Raw genomic sequence first — 22077 nt, 5'->3', positions numbered from 1 at the left:
AAACATGTTGCTTTCCCAACATTGCCCAGGAGCCTTAAAATCTACAAGCGGCAAGATTGACATCATGACCATAAATGATATTGTATTGAAGGTAATACTCTTAACCATCAACCGAGTGGTTGGGGCTCAAGCACTACATGAGTCCAACAAATCACGCTTCCAGTATGTTGTGGATTGCATGGCGCCCACTGTCTTCAACTAGGCAGAGGCCATGAAGGTAAACATGAAACGAAAGTTATCCAAATGCAAAGCAAGAAACTTGAGGCAATTTGGATATGGCTCCGTCTTAGTGACCTTCTTCTTGGAATGGATCCCACTGTTCCATTACCAGATGGCAGAGGTGAACCCTCCAGTACCACGAGATCCACGGATGGTCCGATGGAGCGAGCTGATGCCTAGATCTAGAGGGGGGTAGCAGATGTCCTACATGCCTACCTTCTTTGTATGGCTCAGATGATAGTTGATCGTGGTGGAGGATTGGTCGTACAGTGGGACTGACTTCCACGTGATCGTGACATACCACTCCCAGAGAGAGAAGACTTTGAGGAAGGAGGTGAGCAAAACAATTTTGGTTTTGGTTTTTTTATTGTTTTTGCATATATGTATTCGTGACACCTTGACTTTGTAACTGTAGATGTTGGACCAGAGAGGCCAGTAGGGATGTCCCCTATAGCTAGACGTGTGGCTCGACAGTTTAAGGTCGCTCCTTACCAAGAAGGAGTTGACAACGAAGAAGAGATTGCCTAAAATTTGGAGGGCCTGACGAGAGGAATCCCAGAGTATGCATGAATCGAGGACATTCCTCACCGTTATCAGCGGCACACAATGGGAGTGTCAGATCGGATCTGATGATTACTGACTCGTGTAGTACGAGCAGTAACATGTTATCATGATCACCACACAGAATAGTCCATAGTTTAGCATTTACAGTTTTGAGGCCTGCGAGCCACGGATGTATTTGGAACACATATATTATTTTTTGATTTTGATGTATTACACTCAAACATTATCGACATATATATGTTATATTTCTTGTTTACTATGATACAATGTTTTTTCACATATTGTGTAAATGTCTGTCTAAAACATAATTAGCCAATGCATTTGTTAATGTATTCATATGCCTAGGAATGTGATGATATGTGATATAATCAAATTTTCTTTCCAATAAACGAATACACAAATACATTCTCAATAATTGAGGGTTTCTGACAGAATATTTCCCATTGAGCTGAAGAACAACAAGTTGCAAATCAAGGTTTACAACCATTTCTTGAATGTCAAGAGCAATGGCTTCTGACAAGAGTTTGAGAACTGTGTTATATTCAGCAATGTTATTAGTTGTTTGACCTAAAAAAATACCTTGAAGATCAATAAACTCACCATGAGGGTCATAAATAGCCCATGTTGTGGATGATAGATTTTGGGTACTATGGCAAGCACCATCAGAAAAACCAACATAAGGAGTCACAGACATCTGCAAAGCAGGTGAAGACATAATATGCAGAAAAGCTGCTTGAAAAACACACCAAACCAAACTGCACAAAAATGAATCACACACTTATGTACACAAGTAACCATGCAAGATGACTCACGCATAATACTATTCAAGGTACAGCCCGTTACAGTGCTTGCTCAAACGGTTACCCTCATAATCAATTAGCTCATAAGCCCTTTTTTGTAATGCACACTTGACAATATTGGGCCCATGTGGTGAAGTAAATTATAAGTGCAGACACAAACGAATTCCTCTAGCCCGATAATGGGTCTAGCCACAATAGATACATTCTATGGAATATTTCCTTAAGTTAGAACCAATTAAGAGGGCTTTCCTCTTAGTCCGCTTATCCTTTTTGATGATGTCCTTGCTTGCTCGCTCCAGCTATTCCTCGCTTCTTTCTTTAAGCACCTGAAACAAGTAAACAACAGCAAACAACAAACGTGATAATAGACAAATTGTAATTCAACCTACTTAACAAGTCAAGAAACATTAATCCATGAATATTTAAGATGACAAATCATGTAGGAAATCAATCGATAGTTGCATATATTAATATCAAAGAGAGATTACAACCATTTGTCTTGACGTTGCAGTCCTCCTCTGACAAGACCAGGTTCCCACACACTTCTGCTAGCATTCCATGATGGCCTCAATCAACAATAGTTTTAAGGATCTTCCCTTTAGGCTTCACTCCAAACCAAATCACACTTCTCCCTCACACAACTAGATAGCTACAACTAGTAATATCTTGCTGTCTACTCCAAACCAAAATAGCATCAACACACCAATATCAACCCTAGCTTGTGCTTGGGAAAAAGGGAGGTTTATATAGGATGAATGGATGGGAGATGGATCCTCTTCTCATGGGAGAAGGGCTTATCCCTTGAGGTAGTTCCATCATTATAGGGGAAAGGAGCCCAAACTGACATCCTCAACCCCATCCGGCCAAACCATTTACCAGACTTCTGTTACGAAGCTTCTAGAGCTGGAAGCTTCGGCTCCTAATTTAAAAAACTTTCCATAACAGGACCAACGCGACTGGAACACACCTCAGTCGCTCTAGTCGGCGAGAGGGATAGTGTTAATCTTTGCACATCAGCGCGGGGGAGACAAAGGTCATTAGTGTCGGTCTTGTAAACTGGGCAAAACAAAAGCTTCAGGGGAAATGGTGCAAAAGGGAATTGATCTACTCATGAAGAGGGACACAATGGGAGTTTCTTCATGAAGGCAAAGAATGCGGGGTTCACTGTAGAGGTCCTCCAGGATCAAGGAACGGGGAGTACAGGGACAGTGACAAAATGTTGTGTAACAGATGCCCCCTAAAGTGTGAAGGCCGAGCTGGAGTGAGGGATGAAATGCTTTATAAATCAGTGTCGGGAAGCGTTCTACCGTCGGAAAACTTGCAAGCAAATACAGATACATATACATACACTGAGATCTCTGTCAAATGATACATGAAACATGGCATGGACGCAGCCATCCAGAGAATGATCATGTAAATGGATCCAGGTATGGGCACAGCCATCCGTTAAAGAGGATCACAACGAAACCAAGGTATGGTCCCAGCCATCCGATAATGAGAAGGATCACATATGATAACTCATGTTCTGGTCGCAGCCAGCCATCTGAAAGAGACATGCATATCATCATAACCATGTCACACCACTTTGCAGCCTGGACTTTTGTGATCTGAGTCAGGGTCTTGCGCTCCAACACAACCCGATCAAAGTACAGATTCTAACATGTGAATAGATGTGTTTACATCGAACATGATAGAAAGTCACTTGTTTACCAGTCGATAATTTAAATTATTACCAAGCGCGAGAGAAACCACCAATAATGAAAATGGTCCTCAAGGTACTATCAGCACAATCCAAAGAATGTGAATAGAGGAACTGAAGTCGAACACCCACGAAATCACTCAATCGAAAGCTAATGATGTGAACTTATCGTCGAGTGCGAAGAACTTGCCATTAGGGCATGCAAGCTCTAAGGTACCGGAAAGGAGTCTCTTGGTAAACTTCCCAGATAATAAGCTAAAGTCGACAGAAAGCGACCCTGTCGAAGGAGGGCCATAATTAATCCCACATCATTGACGCGAGACGAAAGGATGCAAAATGATTTTGGATGATACAGAGAATCAGAGGTAAGTGTAACTGCAGAAGGACAACTCTTGAACATATCGGTGACACAACTGGAAGTTTGGTAGCTTTTTCATCCATGGGATTGGTGGTCATGACGACGCAGCAGAGATCAAATGGAAGGCAAAATAAACAGCCCAAACCCAGGAAGGTCAATGATACAAAGGAGGATGTCCCAACCCAACACGAAGCAAAGAGTGTCATGTTCAAGATTGAGTTCCCGACACAACTGATAGATTTCAAAATTTTCCCCCACCATTTCTGGCAGGTACCCCAATTATCTTTTAATCGCAAGATTGAAGGGGATAACATATGCTTGCAATGTAAGTTTGTCCTTCGGACGAATCCAACCTAGTAAGTTTAACGAGCCCTAAGAAGGAGAAGCTCATGTTCGTCATGGTGTCGAATCTGATGTCCTTTAATAGTTTAACGAGTACGACAAAGGTGTAACTCGGTATCTTTTTCATGTTTATAGAGTTTGAAAAAGACACATAAAAGAAAACTCCACATGGTCCCTTTTCGTACGTTTGTGTCTCTCGAGCCCGAAAAGGTAGAAAACAATACTTGAGAGAACCGCTTGACCATTTCAGTCAAGGAGTACCTTTTTCGTAAATAGTGCCTCCCAGCTCGAAGAAGGGGTAAATTATACTTGGCACACGATGTTTTGCATTCATTAACGAGTTCGAAATGACAAGGGCTCAGCCATCTTTTCACTTTTAAAGGTTCGGAAAAGAGCTGAAAGCAGACCCCCCATTTTATTTTCTTTTGCGAGTCAAAAGGGAAAAACACTCGACAATCTTTTCATATGAGTTTAACGACTCGAGAAAAGAGCTGAAACATGACTCGTCATCATCGTCGAACATCCATCACCTGTCGCTGCACAAGTAAGGTAAAGTGTATTATCGAGTTCTTGAGGCAAAATAGGTCAACATATTTACAAAAACCTGATAATTTCATGAATAAATGAATAAAAAGGGGAAAAGTAAATATATTTTTACCATTTATCATTTTACCTTTGTTGTGAATACTTTTTACTCACTTTTGCCCTAATTGTTCTATAGCAGTTTGCGGGAGGTCAATCGACGAGCCACCAGTTCCAGGGAACAGCTAAAGCCCCGAGCTCCATTTTCATATCCTTTATTTTTGCTTTTAACAACTTTTTTAGTTTTTTGAGGGGGTTTTTGAAAAACTTTTTCGCTCTTGGTCGGCACGATTTTCGGGCACGGAATCGTGCCAGTCGAGGGTGACTAACAAAGCCATCCGCGCTGATCAGCACAAATATTTTTAAAATAGGCGCACCGACGCCGTGAATAGGGGAAAACCCTATTTTCTCAAAAAATGACCATTTAAACTTAAATTTTATGGGCCAAGGATGATTGTTGACTCAAATTAATGGCTTTTGCAAGAAAGAACCGCTGAAAATGGTGGACTAGAAAGAATGGGAACATGAAGATGTTGACACCCACGTAATGAATGACCCAAATTGCCTAGAATCTTTGAGGGCTTGCAGGGTCCTCAAATTCTTTCTTACACCAGGGATGCGAGCCCAGCCCAAGTTGCTTCGGTACCTGATTAGTCTTTGGGACATTAATCGAGAGATTTTTGTCATTGGCGACCAGGAGCTAGAGTTCGAAACTTCAGATATATACTTCATCACTGGATTGTCCTACAAAGGGGAAACAGTGAACTTGTATGGGTCACGACCGATTGGGGTAAGCATATATTCCTTGCTTGTCAAACACTACCCTAAGGCCCTGAAATCCAAGAGTGGGAAGATAGAAATTTCCAGTGTTCGGGATCTGACACTGAGGGTTCTTTTATTGACTATCAACAGAGTGGCAAGGTCCTAGGTGGAACATGACACTAACAAGTAGAAGTTCCTTTATGCTATTGACTGCACAGCTCCTACAATCTTCAACTGGGTAGAGGCCATGAAGATAAACATCAAGCGCCAGCTGTCCAAATCCAAGGCGGGAAATCTGAAGCAATTTTGCTTCGAATCTGTACTTGTGACCTTTTTCTTGGAATAAGTACCACTGTTCCAGTATCAGCTGATTGAGGTAGATCCTCCTATGCCACGCGATCTGCGGATGGCCCACTGGAGCCATTTGATGCCTAGGATCATTGGGGGTCAGCACATGTCATACCGACCTGCATTCTTTTCATGGCTACGACGACAAAAGATCGTCGTGGAGATCCAGATATGCCCTTACCAGATGGAGAGGACTTCGATGACGAAGGTAAAAAATTGAAAATTATAATTTTGATATTTTTTAATTATTTTTGGTATATGTGTGCTTATAGCATTTCTCTTGTTAATGCAGACATTGGACCAGAACGGCCTACTGGGATGTCCCCAATAGCCAAGCACGTCCCCCGCCATATCGATGTTGTCGCTCCTTATCAGGAGGGGAGCGACAACGAGGAGGAGATCGCGAGGAACCTTGAGGGGTTGACTCATGGTATCCCAGAGTATGTTCGGGTAGGAGACATTCCTCGTTAATAACAGAGACACATAGTGGGAGTCTCGAAGCAGATTCACCGATTGCTAACTCGTGTTGCACGAGTCATATCGTGCTACCATGATCACCATGCTGATTAGTTCCTGGGTCTAGCAATTACATATTTTTTGAGGCCTGCATGCCAAGGATGAGGCCTATGAGTCGTCGATGTTATTTAGACACACACATATTATTTTTTGGGGTTCTGATGTATCAAACACTATCACCATATATATATACATATATATATATATATATATATATATATATATATATATATATATATATATATATATATATATATATATATATATATATATGTTGTATTTTCCTATCTACTATGTTACAAATGGTTTTTTTTTTTATCTTTTACATGTCTCGTAAATTTCTATCCAACACATGATTAGCTAATGCATCTATCAATGTATTCATGCATCTAGGAATATGATGATATGTAATGTGATCAAAATTCCTTTCCAAGAGACGGATACGGACATACATTATCAATATTTGAGGGTTTCTGACATAATTTTGCCCGTTGAGTTGAAGAACGACAAGCTGTGAATCCAGGTTGACAACCAGTTCTCTGATTCCCAGAGCAATGGCTTTTGACAACAGTTTGATGACAGCATTGTATTCAGCAATGTTGTTGGTCGTGCGACCTAGACAAATACCTTGAAGGTCAATCAACTCACTGTTAGGGTCATAAATAGCCCATGTCGCGGATGATAGGTTCCGGGTACTACGGCAAGCACCATCAATGAAACCAATGTGGGGAGTCGCAGACATCTGCAAAGCAAGAAAAGCATAGTAAATAGGAAATTTGTTTGAAAACTATCACACAAAACCACGCTACACAAAAATGAATGACACACTAATGTACACAAGTAACCATGCAAGATGACCTAAGAATAGTACTTCTTGAGGTAAAGCCCGTTTCGGGGCTTATCGAGAGGGTTTCCTTCATAATCAATAAGCTCATAGGCTCCTTTCTACAAAACATGTTTCACGATGTAGGGCCCATGCCACATAGGTTCGAACTTGCCTGCCCCCAGCTTATCATTAGCTTGGTCGTATAGTAAGACCAAATCACCCTCAGAGAACGCACGAGGGGAGACTAACTGATCGAAATGGGATTTGACCCGTTTCTTTTGTGCTTCGATGACCAAGGCAGCGAGACGGCGAGTCTCGTCCAGTCGTTCTAAATATAAGAGGCGTTCCTCTTGAGGTGACGTTTCGAGGAGGAGTTCAACAGCTAACTTGAGTGAAGGAATCTCGCATTCGATCGGCAATGTTGCTTCCAGACCATAAACCAACTGGAATGGTGTGAAACCAGTTGTGTCTTTGGTTGAGGTTCAGTAGGCCCACAGAGCTGAAAAGAGCATGAGATTCCAATTTTACTTGTGCATCCCAATAGTACGTTGAAGCATGGTGACCAAGACTTTGTTCACGGCTTCAACTTGGTCGTTGGCCTGAGGGTAATATGGGTTCGAGCCATCGTGGCGCAAACCCAATGCAGATGTCAGCTCAGCCATCTTATAATCTCTGAAATGGGGGCCACGGTCTGTGACAATGGCTTGGGGTACGCCAAACCTGGAAATAACATGGTTGAAAAGGAATTGAGCCATCGTCTTACCATCTGCAGAGTATGTAGGCATCGCTTCGGCCCATTTGGTGAAATAATCCATAGCGACAATAATATATCCATGCCCCCCAACTGAACAAGGGTTACATGTCATATAATCGATGCCCCATTTGGGAAAAGGACCAATGGTAATGACGGGGTGTAGGTGAGCGGGGGGGGCACATCTTGCGTTGGTAAATTTGGCATTCGTGGCACTTGCGAACAGCAAGAATGCAGTCCTTGAAGATAGACGGCCAGAAATAACTAGCGCAAAGGATGTTTTGAGTTGTAGCATAGCCAAACATATGACCACCACATGCCCCAGAGTGGCAATCATTGAGAAGCTTTTCAACTTCACCCTTAATAGTGGTGGCCTTCCTAGGGTGCACCAGGCAAAGTCGTTGGCGAACGGGCTTTACGTGCGGATACGTTGGTATTTCGTGCACTACAATGCTAGGATCAATGACGGGTATTTCTTCATAGAACTACACAAACACATCACAAAATTCCTGAAATAGATGAGTATATGTCTTAATCTCATCCGGAGAACAAGATACCCCAATATGAACGTGTTCAATGATACCAGGTTTGATAGAAATGTCAATCGGCATCGTTTCGGTAATATTACCCAAATTTCCTTCTGACCATACTTCATGAGTAACAATCGGTGGTGAAAATGGAGAAGATGACTCTTCGAAAACGGTAGACATGACCATCGAGCGAGGTAGGAACGAGGAGCGATGATGAGTATCGATCCAAGGTGGTTCCTCAAGAGACATGACTTCCATGATACCTTCATTAGCAAGGAAGGTCTCAGCTAAGGGATCAGGCGATTCCAAAGTGCCAAGCCACGAGGATTGAGAGTACGTATCGAAAGAGGTCTTCGACATAAAAGAATCAGAGGATGCAGAGTTTGAAGCCGAAACAATTTCCACGTAATTGACTTCGGCGGGACTAAGCGGCATAACCTCGCCCCAAGTATCAACAAGATCTAGTGCAGGTATGACCCAAGGATCAGATTTGACCGAGATCATGTTGACAAAGGCAACATGAGGAGGTGGGAGTGGAAAAATTCCCATTAAGGCAGAATCTTTGAAGAGACCTACCCCCACACTCTCATAGGGAGCACCAGTGTGCTTGACGTATGAAACATTGCCATCTAAGGAGGAAGAGGCAAACAAAGATAGTTGATCGACGATGACAATCTTCCCTTGATGGGGAAAATGAATCATGCGAAATAAAGAGGAGGCCATGGCATGCATGGCATGGGTCCAACTTCGGCCGAGTAGAAGATTATAATTGAGATTGGCGTCAACAATTTCTACTTCAACTTTCACTGTCTTGCCTTCCAGGGTGATGGCAAGGTTAGGTAAGGCACCGAAGGGTCACAAATCACGCCCATCGAAAGCTTCCAAAGTGTTCAGAGATTAGTTCAGTGCAGGAGAACCAATAGCCTTCCAACATGCGGTCGACATGATGCAGGTGGAAGCACCTTCATCAATGACAGTCTGGTGGATGTTCTTCTCATTAATGATTAGCTAATTAAGAAAGGCAATCTGATGAGGGAGCCGCGGAACATGGTTCTCTAGATCAAGACATATCAGATTGGAATTGGTGGGATCGATGCCCCCAATAGCTAACAACAAAGATTTCCACTGCGATGGGCAGCTTTGAAGTACCTCAAGAGCCGACATGGCTGACGGCACCTGAGCCAAGTCCTCAATAATATTGTAGTGCTAAGTAGCTCGGGCATTGGGATTATACGAGGATTTTTGTAGCACACCTCGAGAGGGTGGCCACATAGCGGAATCAGGGTTAGGGCGCTCAATATGAAGAGGGCCAAAACTCGGGGTAGAAGAAGGTGTGGCTTCTTTCTCTTTCCTAGCTACCAAAGCAGGAGTTTGATAGTCTTTCAATCTAGTAGCCACATTAATAGGCGTACTCATCATGAACACTTGAGATCCGGAGGAAGCAGATTGGGGTTGGTCTACCATTTGGGTCTGCTGAGACGGAAACGACTCTTTGAGGACAGCGGGGGTCCCTTTGAGCAAGCGACTAACTTCGGATCGTTGGGGACAATCCTTAGTGTAGTGATCTTCCTCGCAAATGAGGCAGGGATACTTAGGTTTCTGTTGCGAAGATTCGCCAGCAGACGATTTGGGAGGACCCTGTTTCGGGGCATCGGCTTTAGCTTTGCCTTTGCCTTTGCCTTTCTTCTTTCCTTTCAAGGATTTGTCTGCTGTGGTAGATTGGACAGCATGTACCTCTGAGGTTTTACCAGGGCCAAGTGGATTTTGGGATGAACTATTAGGAACAGCATTTGAGACCAACTTCTGTCTGCAAGAAGTTTTAGCAGGGGTCTGGGATACTGAACCAATAACTCCATCAACGGGAGGTATAGCTGGTGACTTTGATGTTGCGGGGTCGGATGATGGCCGCTGAGCATTGAGTAATAACTCGTACAAAGTGCCAGACTTAAAGTAAACCAGATCCAAGTACTGGGCACGAGTGATGGCCTGCTCTTTAACGATGCATCCCCCCATACCTATATCATGAGAAATTGGGGCCACGAATGATTTGGTGAACTATTCAGCGAGAAACTGATCAGCAATCTCAAATTTGATCAGGTGACGTCTACGTCCCCATTCATGGATGTGATCAGAGATGTGTGTCGCAGTACCTTGCTTAAGCAATGTGAGAAAATAGGTGGCAGTTTCATAGCGAACTAGCAACTAAAAATATGTGAGGAAAGCCATGGCTAAGGAGTTAAAGTCATGGTAAGTACTTCGAGGTAGCTTGATGTACCATTTTGCTACAGCACCCGTGAGGGTTCCTTGGAAAAGATGGAGACGAATGGAATCATCCACATACGAGTTTGACGAGCACCAGAGGTGATATGTCAGCACATGGGCCTGAGGATCTTCTTTAGCATTCCCATCGAACTTTGGGCAATCGCTTGGTATCTTCAACTACACCTGAGGCCAGTATGACAAATGAAGGATCAGATCATTCGTAAGTCGAGATACATCTTGGCAGTGCGAGTGTAGCCAAGAAAGGAAATTAGGTGTTAAAAGGCATGGGAGGTCGATAAGCAGGCCCATAGGGAGGAGCCCATCCCCGCTGGTAAGGATTTTGGACCCATAGTGGGGGATTTTGGCCATATGGCATCTGAGGCTACCCCATTGCAGATTACCTTGACCATAGGGAGGATTTTGACCTTGAATACCTTGGAAATTTCCGGCCATAGGTTGCTGATAAGCAACATACGGGTTAAAAGGATGTTGAGCCTATTGACCTTGGACATATGGATATGGTACCTATTGTCCCTGAACATATGGGTGATGGACCAGTTGTCCCTGAACATACGGGTTTTGGACCTGCTATCGTTGGGCATAAGGTTGATACACTTGTTGCCCCTGGACATAGGGATTATGTACCTGATGCCCTTGGCCGGTAGGATTCTAAACCTATTGACCTAGGACATGAGGATTTTGAGCCTGCTGCTGCAGGACTTAACCTTGACCCTGCTCCTGCAAGGGTTGACCTTGTTGATATGTATACAAGGGTTATTGCTGCCCTGGTTGGTTTTGTTGTTGCAAGGGTTAACCTTGCGGTTGCAAAATTTGTCCCTGGGGCTGCAGAGGTTGTCCCTGTGAGGACATGGGTTGAGAGGTGTGCAGAGCATATTGCATCTGTTGGTGTGCGATTTGTTGCAACTGTTGCAAGGGTTGACCTTTTGGGTTTTGCAGTTGACCTTGCTGCGAGATCATTTGTCCTTGTTGTTGCGTGAAGAGCCCTTGCTGCAAAAAGGGTTGCCCTTAAGGTAACATAGGCTGCCCTTGTTGTTGTAGAGGTTATCCTTGTTGCTGCAAGGGTACTTGAACAGTGCCCGGGAAATTGCCGAACTGAATTTGGCCATAGCCAGGCTAGATGTACTGCCCAGATTGGAGGGTGGCAGGTTGATTAATCATTCCTTGAGAACCATATGGAATGTAAGGATTTTGGTATTGGACCTGAGCCCCATAGGGCTGTTGATACTGAACATTGCTCGATCTAGATGGACCAACGGGATTCTGAACCTGTTGGTACTGGACATTGCTTGATCCAGTAGGATCAGCAGGGTTATGAATAATACCAGAAGAAGGTTGGTTTATACCAAGCATGTGAGCTTGTGAGTCACTCACATTAGTGGCACCTGACACCATAGAAACATTCAGGTTCTACCCCCCAGGTGGTGGCATAGCCTGGCCACTGACTAGAGGGACAGAGGAACTGACAAAGACATTCTTTGAAACTGCCAGTTGTGCCTAACGGGTAACTCGGATTGACGATACAAGGGTATTCGGAACGGTGGGTTGCACTGAGACTAAGGTAACAGCCTATTGGGAAGTCGTGTTTGTCACGAATGGACCTGAAGTAGGCATGGCGCCTGACGCCCAAACAAGGTTATGGTAAAGTGATGAGGCACTAGGTGTACCTGACACCAATGGCGCCAAAGACACATAGTTGGGTGGCAAACTGGAGGGAATACCCCTTGAAGAGGGGAAACCCTCGGGAGGAAAAGACAATTCTTCCCCCTCAACAGTGTGTGGAGTAGAAACTTCGAACTCATCCGGAGATGTGACTGGAGCATCACCTTCGGGTTCCATGTCTAAAAACAAACGATGACAAATGGTCGAACGAGTACGAGGGGATAGTTCCAAAGGAACACCCGGCTAGTCATACAGACTGTAAGGATGCTGCAGTGATATCACAACAGGGTCAAACAGAGGGTTCGAAGGGTAGATAACCAGTCCAAGCTGATCATCAGTGGTCGGCGAGTTCTCTGGAGTTTGAATGGGATTGTCCAGAGATTTCGGGCCAAGATCAGCAGATGACCCAGTATCGAAAGTAGGCAGAGGACGAGATGACAAAGGTTGAATGCTCAGAAAAATTGTGAGTTCAACATCTTGGTCCTTGAGTGACTCTAGTAACTCAGGAAATGGCTCCTTAAACAATCTTTTAGACAAAGGAGAGGAAGACGAATTGGGTGAACCAGATGGTTTAGCCACGATGACCTTGTCTTAGTCGACAGAACAATTAACTTCAAGGCTTTAAAATGTTCTTTTAATGGAAACTCACGATTTGGTCTCAGAAAAAGACTAACAGGGTGTTTTGGATCGTGGGCAATCAATTATTAAGACGCATAAAATACTGGTGCTCTTTCATTTTTTAAGAGTCGAGAAAGAAACAAAGATGACTTTATCACTTTCAATTAGAAACGAGCTCGAAAGGACAAGTGCTCGAATGATCTTTTAAGTTTAATGAGTCAAAAAGATCAAATGACTTCTCTAGATGATCTAGGTAAATAGGATTACCAGGCAACCGTGAACTGCAGAATACCTCCTGGCGAACGAAGAAGTATGAGCAGGCAATCTCCCCGAACGCTGTGTTCGGTGTATCACGTTTGCAAGGCGGCCGACTCAGCTTCCTAAGGATAAAAGGGTTGCAGCCTAGTGGGGTCTCTTGTTATATACTCAACGGTACAGGGAGCACAAATCTGTACTATCACTATCTAATGTCGAAGCTAACGACAACTTCTAGGTTTAAAGACGTCGGAACACATCTCTAGCCTAAACCTTCTAGATATGATCATTAATGTCAAATGCACCTTAGGTTAATTGAATTCATTTTAAAGTTTATCTTGAGTTATGTTTCAGTTTTTAGGTCTTAGCGATGTGACTCAAAAAACCTTAAATGCAACTAAATGAGACAAGACCCTTTCAATTCGATGAAATGCCTACACTAGAGAGGGTAGAAACTACTCAATCAAATGCAAACAATCAAGCAACTAAAAATGAAATGATATTTCACTACCTTACTTTTTCAAAAAATAAACTAATGAAAAATGCATTCCAATTCCTAATTTCCTGACAAGCACTTATCTATTAGTCCTTTCAAAAGCAAAAAAGTTCTCTTCCTTTTTCAAATGTCGATGCAATTCTAGTCTTTTAATGATGCAAGTTATTGTAACATAATAATGCAACAAGCTAGAATTTCATACTTTTTCATGAAACAACGAAACAAACTTTTTGCATATAATCTTTCAGTGAAAAAGTTCTCGAGACAATAAGCTCTTCAAGCAGATGAACACATGAAAAGAGAAACTCATTCAGACTAATGAAACACTGACTTTACCAACCACAAGACAAGCAACGTAATCCATGCTGGAAAAGAAACGTTTAGGCAAGCAAATGAAAACTTTTCAAACTTGTGTAAAAGAGGTCAAAGTCGTAAAGGGACCAAAAACAAAATGCAAAGAGTAAGTACACCTACAACCCAATTTACTGAGTTCGCAAACTACTGAATGGATGACCAACTAGATGCCCTAGTGTCGCTGGCCACTCAATGACTCAATCAATCAAGCAGAAAGATGATAATCCAACAAGCAAACAAAACCAAATGAAAAGTAGCTTTCTAATCAAGGAGAAAACGGTCCAAAAGGCTTACGGGGTAAAAATCACAAGAGCAAAACACACTAGCCAAGATTAGGGTTGGGCCCTAATCTTCACTTACAGGCATCAGCACGATTTCCTAACTAACAACAAGCGCCAGAGGCTGGTCAGCGCGACTGTCAGCGAATTAAGCGCGCTGATCGAGGGAGTTAAGGAAAAAAAATTAAAACATTTGAAACAGGGACCAGATCTACTACTATGAATTTTAGACTCAGGCCAATAAGCAAGAGGAAAGAAACATAACCAAATGGAAAAATTGGAACTAGAAAAGTTCTCACGAAATCATGAAATCCAAGACAAACAAAAGGATTGGGTTCCCTAGTGGAGTCGCCAATTTGTGGTGAAGTAAAATTATAAGTGCGAACACAAACAAATTCCTCTAGCCCGATAATGGGTCTAGCCACAACAGATACATTCTATGGAAGATTTCCTTAGGTTATAACCAATTAAGAGGGCCTACCTCTTAGTCTGCTTATCTTGTTTGATGATGTCCTTGCTTGCTCACTCCAGCTATTCCTCGCTTCCTTCTTCAAGCACCTAAAACAAGTAAACAACAACAGACAACAAACGTGATAATAGACAAATTGTAATTCAACCTACTTAACAAGTCAAGAAACATTAAGCCATGAATATGTAAGATGACAAATCATGTAGGAAATCAATCGATAGTTGCATATATTAATATCAAAGAGAGATTACAACCATTTGTCTTGACGTTGCAGTCCTCCTCTGACAAGACCAGGTTCCCACACACTTCTGCTAGCATTCCATGATGGCCTCAATCAACAATAGTTTTAAGGCTCTTCCCTTTAGGCTTCACTCCAAACCAAATCACACTTCTCCCTCACACAACTAGTAATAGCTTGTTGTCTACTCCAAACCAAAATAGCATCAGCACACTAATATCAACCCTAGCTTGTGCTTGATTAAAAGGGAAGTTTATATAGGATGAATGGATGGGAGATGGATCCTCTTCTCATGGGAAAAGGGCTTATCCCTTGAGGTAGTTCCATCATTATATGGGAAAGGAGCCCAAACTGACATCCTCAACCCCATCTAGCCAAACCATTTACCAGACTTCCGTTACGAAGCTTCTAGAGCTGGAAGCTTCGGCTCCTAATTTAAAAAAAAAATCCATAATAGGACCGGCGCAACTGGAACACAGCTTAGTCGCTCTGGTCGGTGCAAGGGATAGTGCTAGTCTCTACACATCGATGGGGGGGAGACAAAGGTCATTAGCGTCAGTCTTGTAAACTGGGCAAAATAAGAGTTTCAGGGGAAATGGTGCAAAAGGGAATTGATTTGCTCATGAAGAGGGACACAACGGAATTTTCTTCATGAAGGCAAAACATGCGGGGTTCACTGTAGAGTTCCTCCAAGATCAAGGAACAGGGAGTACAAGGATAGTGACAAAATGTTGTGTAACAACCCATGCCACATAGGCTCGAATTTTCCTGCCCCCAACTTATCGTTAACTTGGTCATATAGCAAGACCAAATCACCTTCAGAAAAAGCACGAGGAGAGATTAATTGATCAAAATGGGATTTAACGCGCTTTTTCTATGCTTCAATGACTAAAGCAGCGAGACAGCGAGTTTCATCTAGTCGTTCTAAATATAGGAGACGCTCTTCTTGAGGTGAGGTTTCAGGGAGTAATTAGACAACCAATTTGAGTGAGGGTTTTTCACATTCAATCAGCAAGGTAGCTTCCAAACCATAGACGATCTGAAAAGGTGTGAATCCAGTTGTGTATTTAGTCGAGGTTCGATAGGCCCACGGAGCTGAAAAAAGCATGAGATGCCAATTGGATTTGTGCATCCCAATGTTGTGCTGAAGCATAGTTACTAAAAGTTTATTTATCGATTCAACTTGGCCGTTGGCCTAAGGGTAATACGGAGTTGAGCTATCGTGACGTAAACCCAATTTACAAGTCAGCTCAGCCATCATATAATCGCGAAAATGGGAGCCATGGTTAGTGACAATGGCCTGAGGCACTCTAAACCTTGAAATAACATGGTTGAAGAGAAATTGCGTCATCGTTTTACCATCAGTTGAATATGTAGGCATCGCTTCGGCCCATTTGGTGAAGTAATCCATGGCAACGATAATATAACCATGCCCCCAGCCGAACGAGGGTTACATGTCATAAAATCAATGCCCCATTTGGCAAAGGGACCAATGGTAATAACGGGGTGAAGGAGAGCGGGTGGGGCGCGCATTTTCCGCTGATAAATCTGGCACTCGTGGCATTTGCAGACAGCAAGAATGCAATCTTTAAAAATAGAGGGCCAGAAATAGCTAGTGTGAAGGATCTTTTGAGCAGTGGCATAGCCAGACAAATGACCACCACATGTGCCAGAATGGCAGTCATTTAAGACTCTTTCAGCCTCATCGAGAGTTAAACATCGGCGAAGAATCGAATCAACACCAACGCGGTATAAAGTATCCCCAATGATGTGGTAAGGTTGGGATTGATGTTGAATGCATCGGCAATCATCCAGAAGGTAGAAGTTTGGAGATACACGATGATATCACCGTACTAAGGATCAAGAGTGCTAATCAGAAAGAGTCTCATCAGGTAACTGCTCATCAGCACCAGTAGGAAGAGAATCAGAGGGAAAAGAGCAAATCAACTCAGCAAATATAAGTGATTTCTTCGATTTGGCAGTAGTGAACACCAAATCAAATTCCTGGAGGATGACAATCCACTTGGAATATTTTCCCCCAAGTAACTGACGAGTCAGAATATAAGTCATGGGGTTGCAATCAGAAATCACGGTTGTAGTGCGGAGGAGAATATAATGCTGAAAGTGTTGAACAATAGCTAAAGCCAGTTTCTCGGCATGAGCATAACAGGTCTCAACATCGAGGAGATTGTGACTAAGGTAATAAATGACATGTTCATGACCTTCGTCATCATCTTGCACTAGGACCATAGCAATAGTGCTAGAAGCTGTAGCTAGATAGAGGAAATAATCACGATGATAGTTCAGAGGGTGCAATAAAGGAGCATTAATGAGGACAACTTTCAAGTCATCAAAAGACTTTTGGGCAGTCTCATCCCAACGAAATGGAGTTCCTTGCTTAAGTAAACAAGTGAACCCTGAAGCTACCTTAGCATGGTTAGGCACAAAGTGATGAAGGAAATTCGCTTTCCCTTGCAAACTTTGTAATTGATGCAACGAAGAGGGAGGGGGTAGATTAACAATAGCCTCGACTTTGAGAGGATCAAGATGAATACCATCCTTCGAAACAATAAAATCGAGAAGTCGTCCGGACTCAACGCAGAAGACACACTTATGCGGATTAAGCCGAATGTTATAGTGTCTACAACGAAGAAAGATTTGTCGAAGGTGATCAGGATATAGGAATTTACAGGGTAAGTCCCTCAGAAAGAACACCAAAAGGACACCGCTCACAACCAAATCACAGATCAATACACCAGTACTTTTGACGTGGTTAAAACCCTCAAAGAGGGAAACAGTCCACGGCCTGCGCCAACGTGGCTACTACAGGCAATTTATTAATCAAAGAATGGAAATTTACATAAGCTTCTCTCATGCACGGATTACCCGAACAATGACCCTCCATGCGCTTTAAATAGAACTCATGGACCAATCGGGTGTCAAGCCACGGATCAAGTGTCGGTAATACCGAGGAGAGAATGAACCGTCTGATCACTACATATCGTGACCGTCGGATTGTAAGTTACAATATGTACAACGGTAAAGAAACACACTTTACCTAACTCTATACCTAACTCTAAACTAGACCAAGTTGTACTTAACTATTTCCTATGTGTCGGAATATCCTAACATCCCCCCTTAAGAACAACTTGGGATAGGATTGAAGGATTTACAAATATGACACAATAGGAGAAGGAAGGAGGCACTAGAGCCTATCCCCCCTTAGTGACAACTTCCTGAACTCCAAGCATATATCGAAGTTTAGTGAACTTCGCCTCTGTGAGAGCCTTTGTGAAGATGTCTGCAACCTGATCATCTGTTGGACAATATTGCACTTCAAGAACATGGTCATGAATGAGCTTTCTGATGAAGTGCATGTGTAGTTCAATGTGTTTGCTGCGCTGATGCTGGACTGGATCTTTGCATAGCTGAATGGCACTTTGATTATCACACCAAAGTGTGGTTGGATGCTGCTGCTCAAAGCCAAACTCTGATAGGATCTGACGAAGCCACAAGGCTTCCTTACTAGCTTCCACGGCACCACGATACTCTGCTTCTGCTGACGAAAGAGAAATGGCAGCCTGTTTCTTACAAGCCCATGTAATAGGTCCTGAACCAAGAGTGAAGACATAACCGGCAGTAGACTTCCGATCATCAGGGTCACCAGCCCAATCAGAATCAGTGAAACCAACTAATAAAGGAGCTGCTTTGGCACTGTAATGAATCCCAAACTGTACTGTACCTCGAACATAACGAAGTATTCTTTTAGCTGCTTTCCAATGACTTTCACGGGGGTTTTGCATAAAACGAGCAACAAGGCCAACAGCAAAGGAAAGGTCAGGACGAGTATGGGTTAAATACAAGAGTTTTCCTACAAGTTGACGGTATAAGGTAGCATCAACTTCAGGAGAAGTACAAGAGACTGAAAGTTTGACTCCAGACTGAAAGGGAGAAGGGGTTGGCTTACAGTCTTCCATGTGAAAATGACGAAGAATATCACAAGCATACTTGGACTGGGAAAGGAAAATACCCTCCTTGGATTGCAAGACTTGAAGACCGAGAAAATAGTGTAAGTGTCCTAAGTCTGTCATTTCAAATTTCTTTTTAAGGCTGGACTTCACATGGTTTATAAGGTTGGGATCACTACCAGTAAGAATAAGATCATCAACATAAAGAACAAGGATGATAAGAGAGTTGCCCACTTTCTTGGTGTAGACAGTATTGTCAGAATAACACCTAGAAAAGCCAGATTCTAAAAGAAAGCTATCCATTTTGGCATACCAAGCCCGAGGAGCTTGCTTGAGACCATAAAGGGATTTCTTAAGTCGACAAACAAGGCTGGAGTCTGTTTGTATGAAGCCAATGGATTGTTCCATATAGATTTCTTCCTGCAAGTCCCCATGCAAGAAGGCAGATTTAACATCCATCTGATGGACTTCCCATTTTAAAGAGGCAGCAAGGGAAAGAACAAGGCGGATAGAGTTCATTTTGGCAACAGGGGAGAAGGTTTCAGTGTAGTCAATGCCTTCAACCTGTGAAAAGCCCTTAGCAACAAGACGAGCTTTATGTTTATCAACTTTCCCATCTGGTCCATACTTGGTTCTGTAAACCCATTTACATCTAACAAGTTTGCGTCCCTTTGGTAGAGGAACAAGATCCCATGTATCATTTGCCAACAATGAATGATATTCTTCATTCATAGCTGCTTCCCAATGTGGATGGCCTGAAGCTTCTGCAAAAGTGTCAGGATCATGATTTACTGGAGCTTGAGCCAGTAAAGAAGAGGCTCTTTCAAACTGAGAACGTGTACGTCGCTGATCTGTAGGATCACCGGCAAGATCACCTGCTGCATCCCGAGTAGCACGGACCCATCTTGGAAGTTGAGGATCCTGAGAAGGTGGGGGAGGATTATCATCCTCACTTTCATCATCTGAAGAAGAAATGTTTTCAAAAGTAGAAGAGATAGGAAGAGGTGGCACATCCGCCGGACTAGGCTCGCAGGCCGATTTATTTTCATCAAATTTTACATCTCTTCTAATGATAACATTTTTGGACTTAAATGGAATAAGTCTATAACCTTTTACATCTTCAGAATATCCAACAAAAGTACATTTCTCACTCTTAGGTTCTAAAGCTTTATGCTTTTCATCTGGAATATGGGCCCATGCTTCACTTCCAAAAACACGAAAGTGACTTACATCTGGTTTAATGGAACTCCAAGCTTCTTCTGGAGTGATATTCTCTAGAACCTTAGTAGGAGTGCGATTGATTATATAATTTGCACAATTAATTGCTTCGGCCCAAAAACTAAGACTGAGTCCTTTAGATTGCAGCATACAATTAGCCATTTCCTTTAAGGTGCGATTTTTCCTTTCAGCTACACCATTTTGTTGTGGAGTGTATGGAACAGTATGTTGCATTTGAATTCCATTTTCAGTGCAAAAGTTGATGAATGTGTTTTTAACATATTCTCCACCATTATCAGTTCTTAGCTTAAGAATTTGATGTCCAGATTGTTTTTCAACAAAGGCTTTGAAGGCCAAAAATGTGAATACTTCGCTCTTGAGTTTTAAGAAGTATACCCAAGTGCGTCTGGAGAAATCATCAATGAAAGTTAAGAAATACTTGCAGCCAGAGAATGAAGCAACAGGAAGTGGACCACATAAATCACTGTGCACAAGCTGTAAAGGGGCTGAGGCGTGCCAAGAGGCACGTTTTTCAAAACTGTCCCGATGATGTTTTCCGAGTACACATCCGGAACAAACACCATCTCTGCAAGATACCATAGGAAGACCTGTCACCATATTTTCTTTACATAGATGCTGAAGGGAGCGATAGTTTAAGTGACCAAATCGCTCATGCCAAAGTTTGCTCACTTCATCATTATGAGCAACAAATACTGAGGGAAGATTTGATGACCCAAAGTTGTGAAACTTATACAACCTTGTGGAATCATCAGCAAGACCAGTAGCTAGAATCTGTTTAGGATCTTTTAGATCCTTGATTACAACATCATGAGGTGAAAATTCAACAATTTTACCTTCACCTGAATGAGTTATCTGATATACAGATAGAAGGTTGCAGGATAAGGTTGGAACACATAATACATCATTAAACTGACCATTGTCTAGATGAACAGTTCCAGTCCCTACAACATTAAGAGATCTATCATCACCAACATATATATTTTTGGTGTTACAATCATTTAAAGAAGAAAACATGGCTTGGTTTTTGGCCATGTGATAAGAGGCTCCAGAATCAATGAGCCACTCATGAGAATGAGAAGAAGAAGATACATTTAATGCATAACCAGACTGAGATGATTGACAACGACATGCAGAAAGTGCCATTCCTGAAGATGAAGTTGAAGTTGAAGAATGCTCCACATGGATGTTATGTTTCTTCATTGCGGCTTCCAAGGCTTCCATCTTCTTAAAGCATTTAGATTCTAAGTGGCCATCTCGATTACAAAAGTTACAATGTCTATCAGTCTTCTTCCATTTGTTTTTATTGGTCCTATCATTTTGCTGAAATGATCTTTCATTTTGAGGCTGATTTGGTTTAGGACCATTCTTTTGAGGATATGACTTCTTAGGATTCTTTGAATTTGGTTGCTGCTGGGCGGCTAACGCTTTCGTGGAAGAGTTTCCAAGATTAAGAAGACCAAGGTGTAAGAGTTTTTCTTGTTCTCTTATTAAGGAATCACAAAAGGAGTCAAAGGAAAGGGCCTTGTAGTCTTTTCCTTGACAAATGAAAGCTTCCCTTGTAGAATGGAAAGTGGAAACAAATACAGAGTAGGCTGGTCCCAACTTAGTAAGGATGGAATAAATAAGGTTACCATCTTCTTTCTTAACCTTAACACCTTCCAAGAGATATCTAAGGGTCTTGAATTTGGACAAGAAATCTTCAATGCAAGAAAAATTATTAGGATCCAAAGTAAGCAACTCATTTTCAAGTTGATGGGCTCTAATTTCATTTTTAATCCCAAAAACTTTAGCGATTTTTTCCAATGCTTCATGAGGAGTCTCAAGTTCTGCAATATGGAATCTAAGATCAGGAGAAATAGACATCCCTATCAAACCACGTGCTTGATCTTGTCTATTTTCCCATTTTGCAGCCTTGTCTTCATC

The sequence above is a fragment of the Pinus tabuliformis genome, chromosome 9 (genome assembly GCF_031772625.1).
Source record: "Pinus tabuliformis cultivar Carrire ecotype Pingquan chromosome 9, CPIR1, whole genome shotgun sequence".
In the NCBI taxonomy this organism is placed as follows: domain Eukaryota; kingdom Viridiplantae; phylum Streptophyta; class Pinopsida; order Pinales; family Pinaceae; genus Pinus; species Pinus tabuliformis.
The sequence above is the reverse complement of the archived record's forward strand: the minus strand, read 5'-3'. Positions refer to the sequence as shown.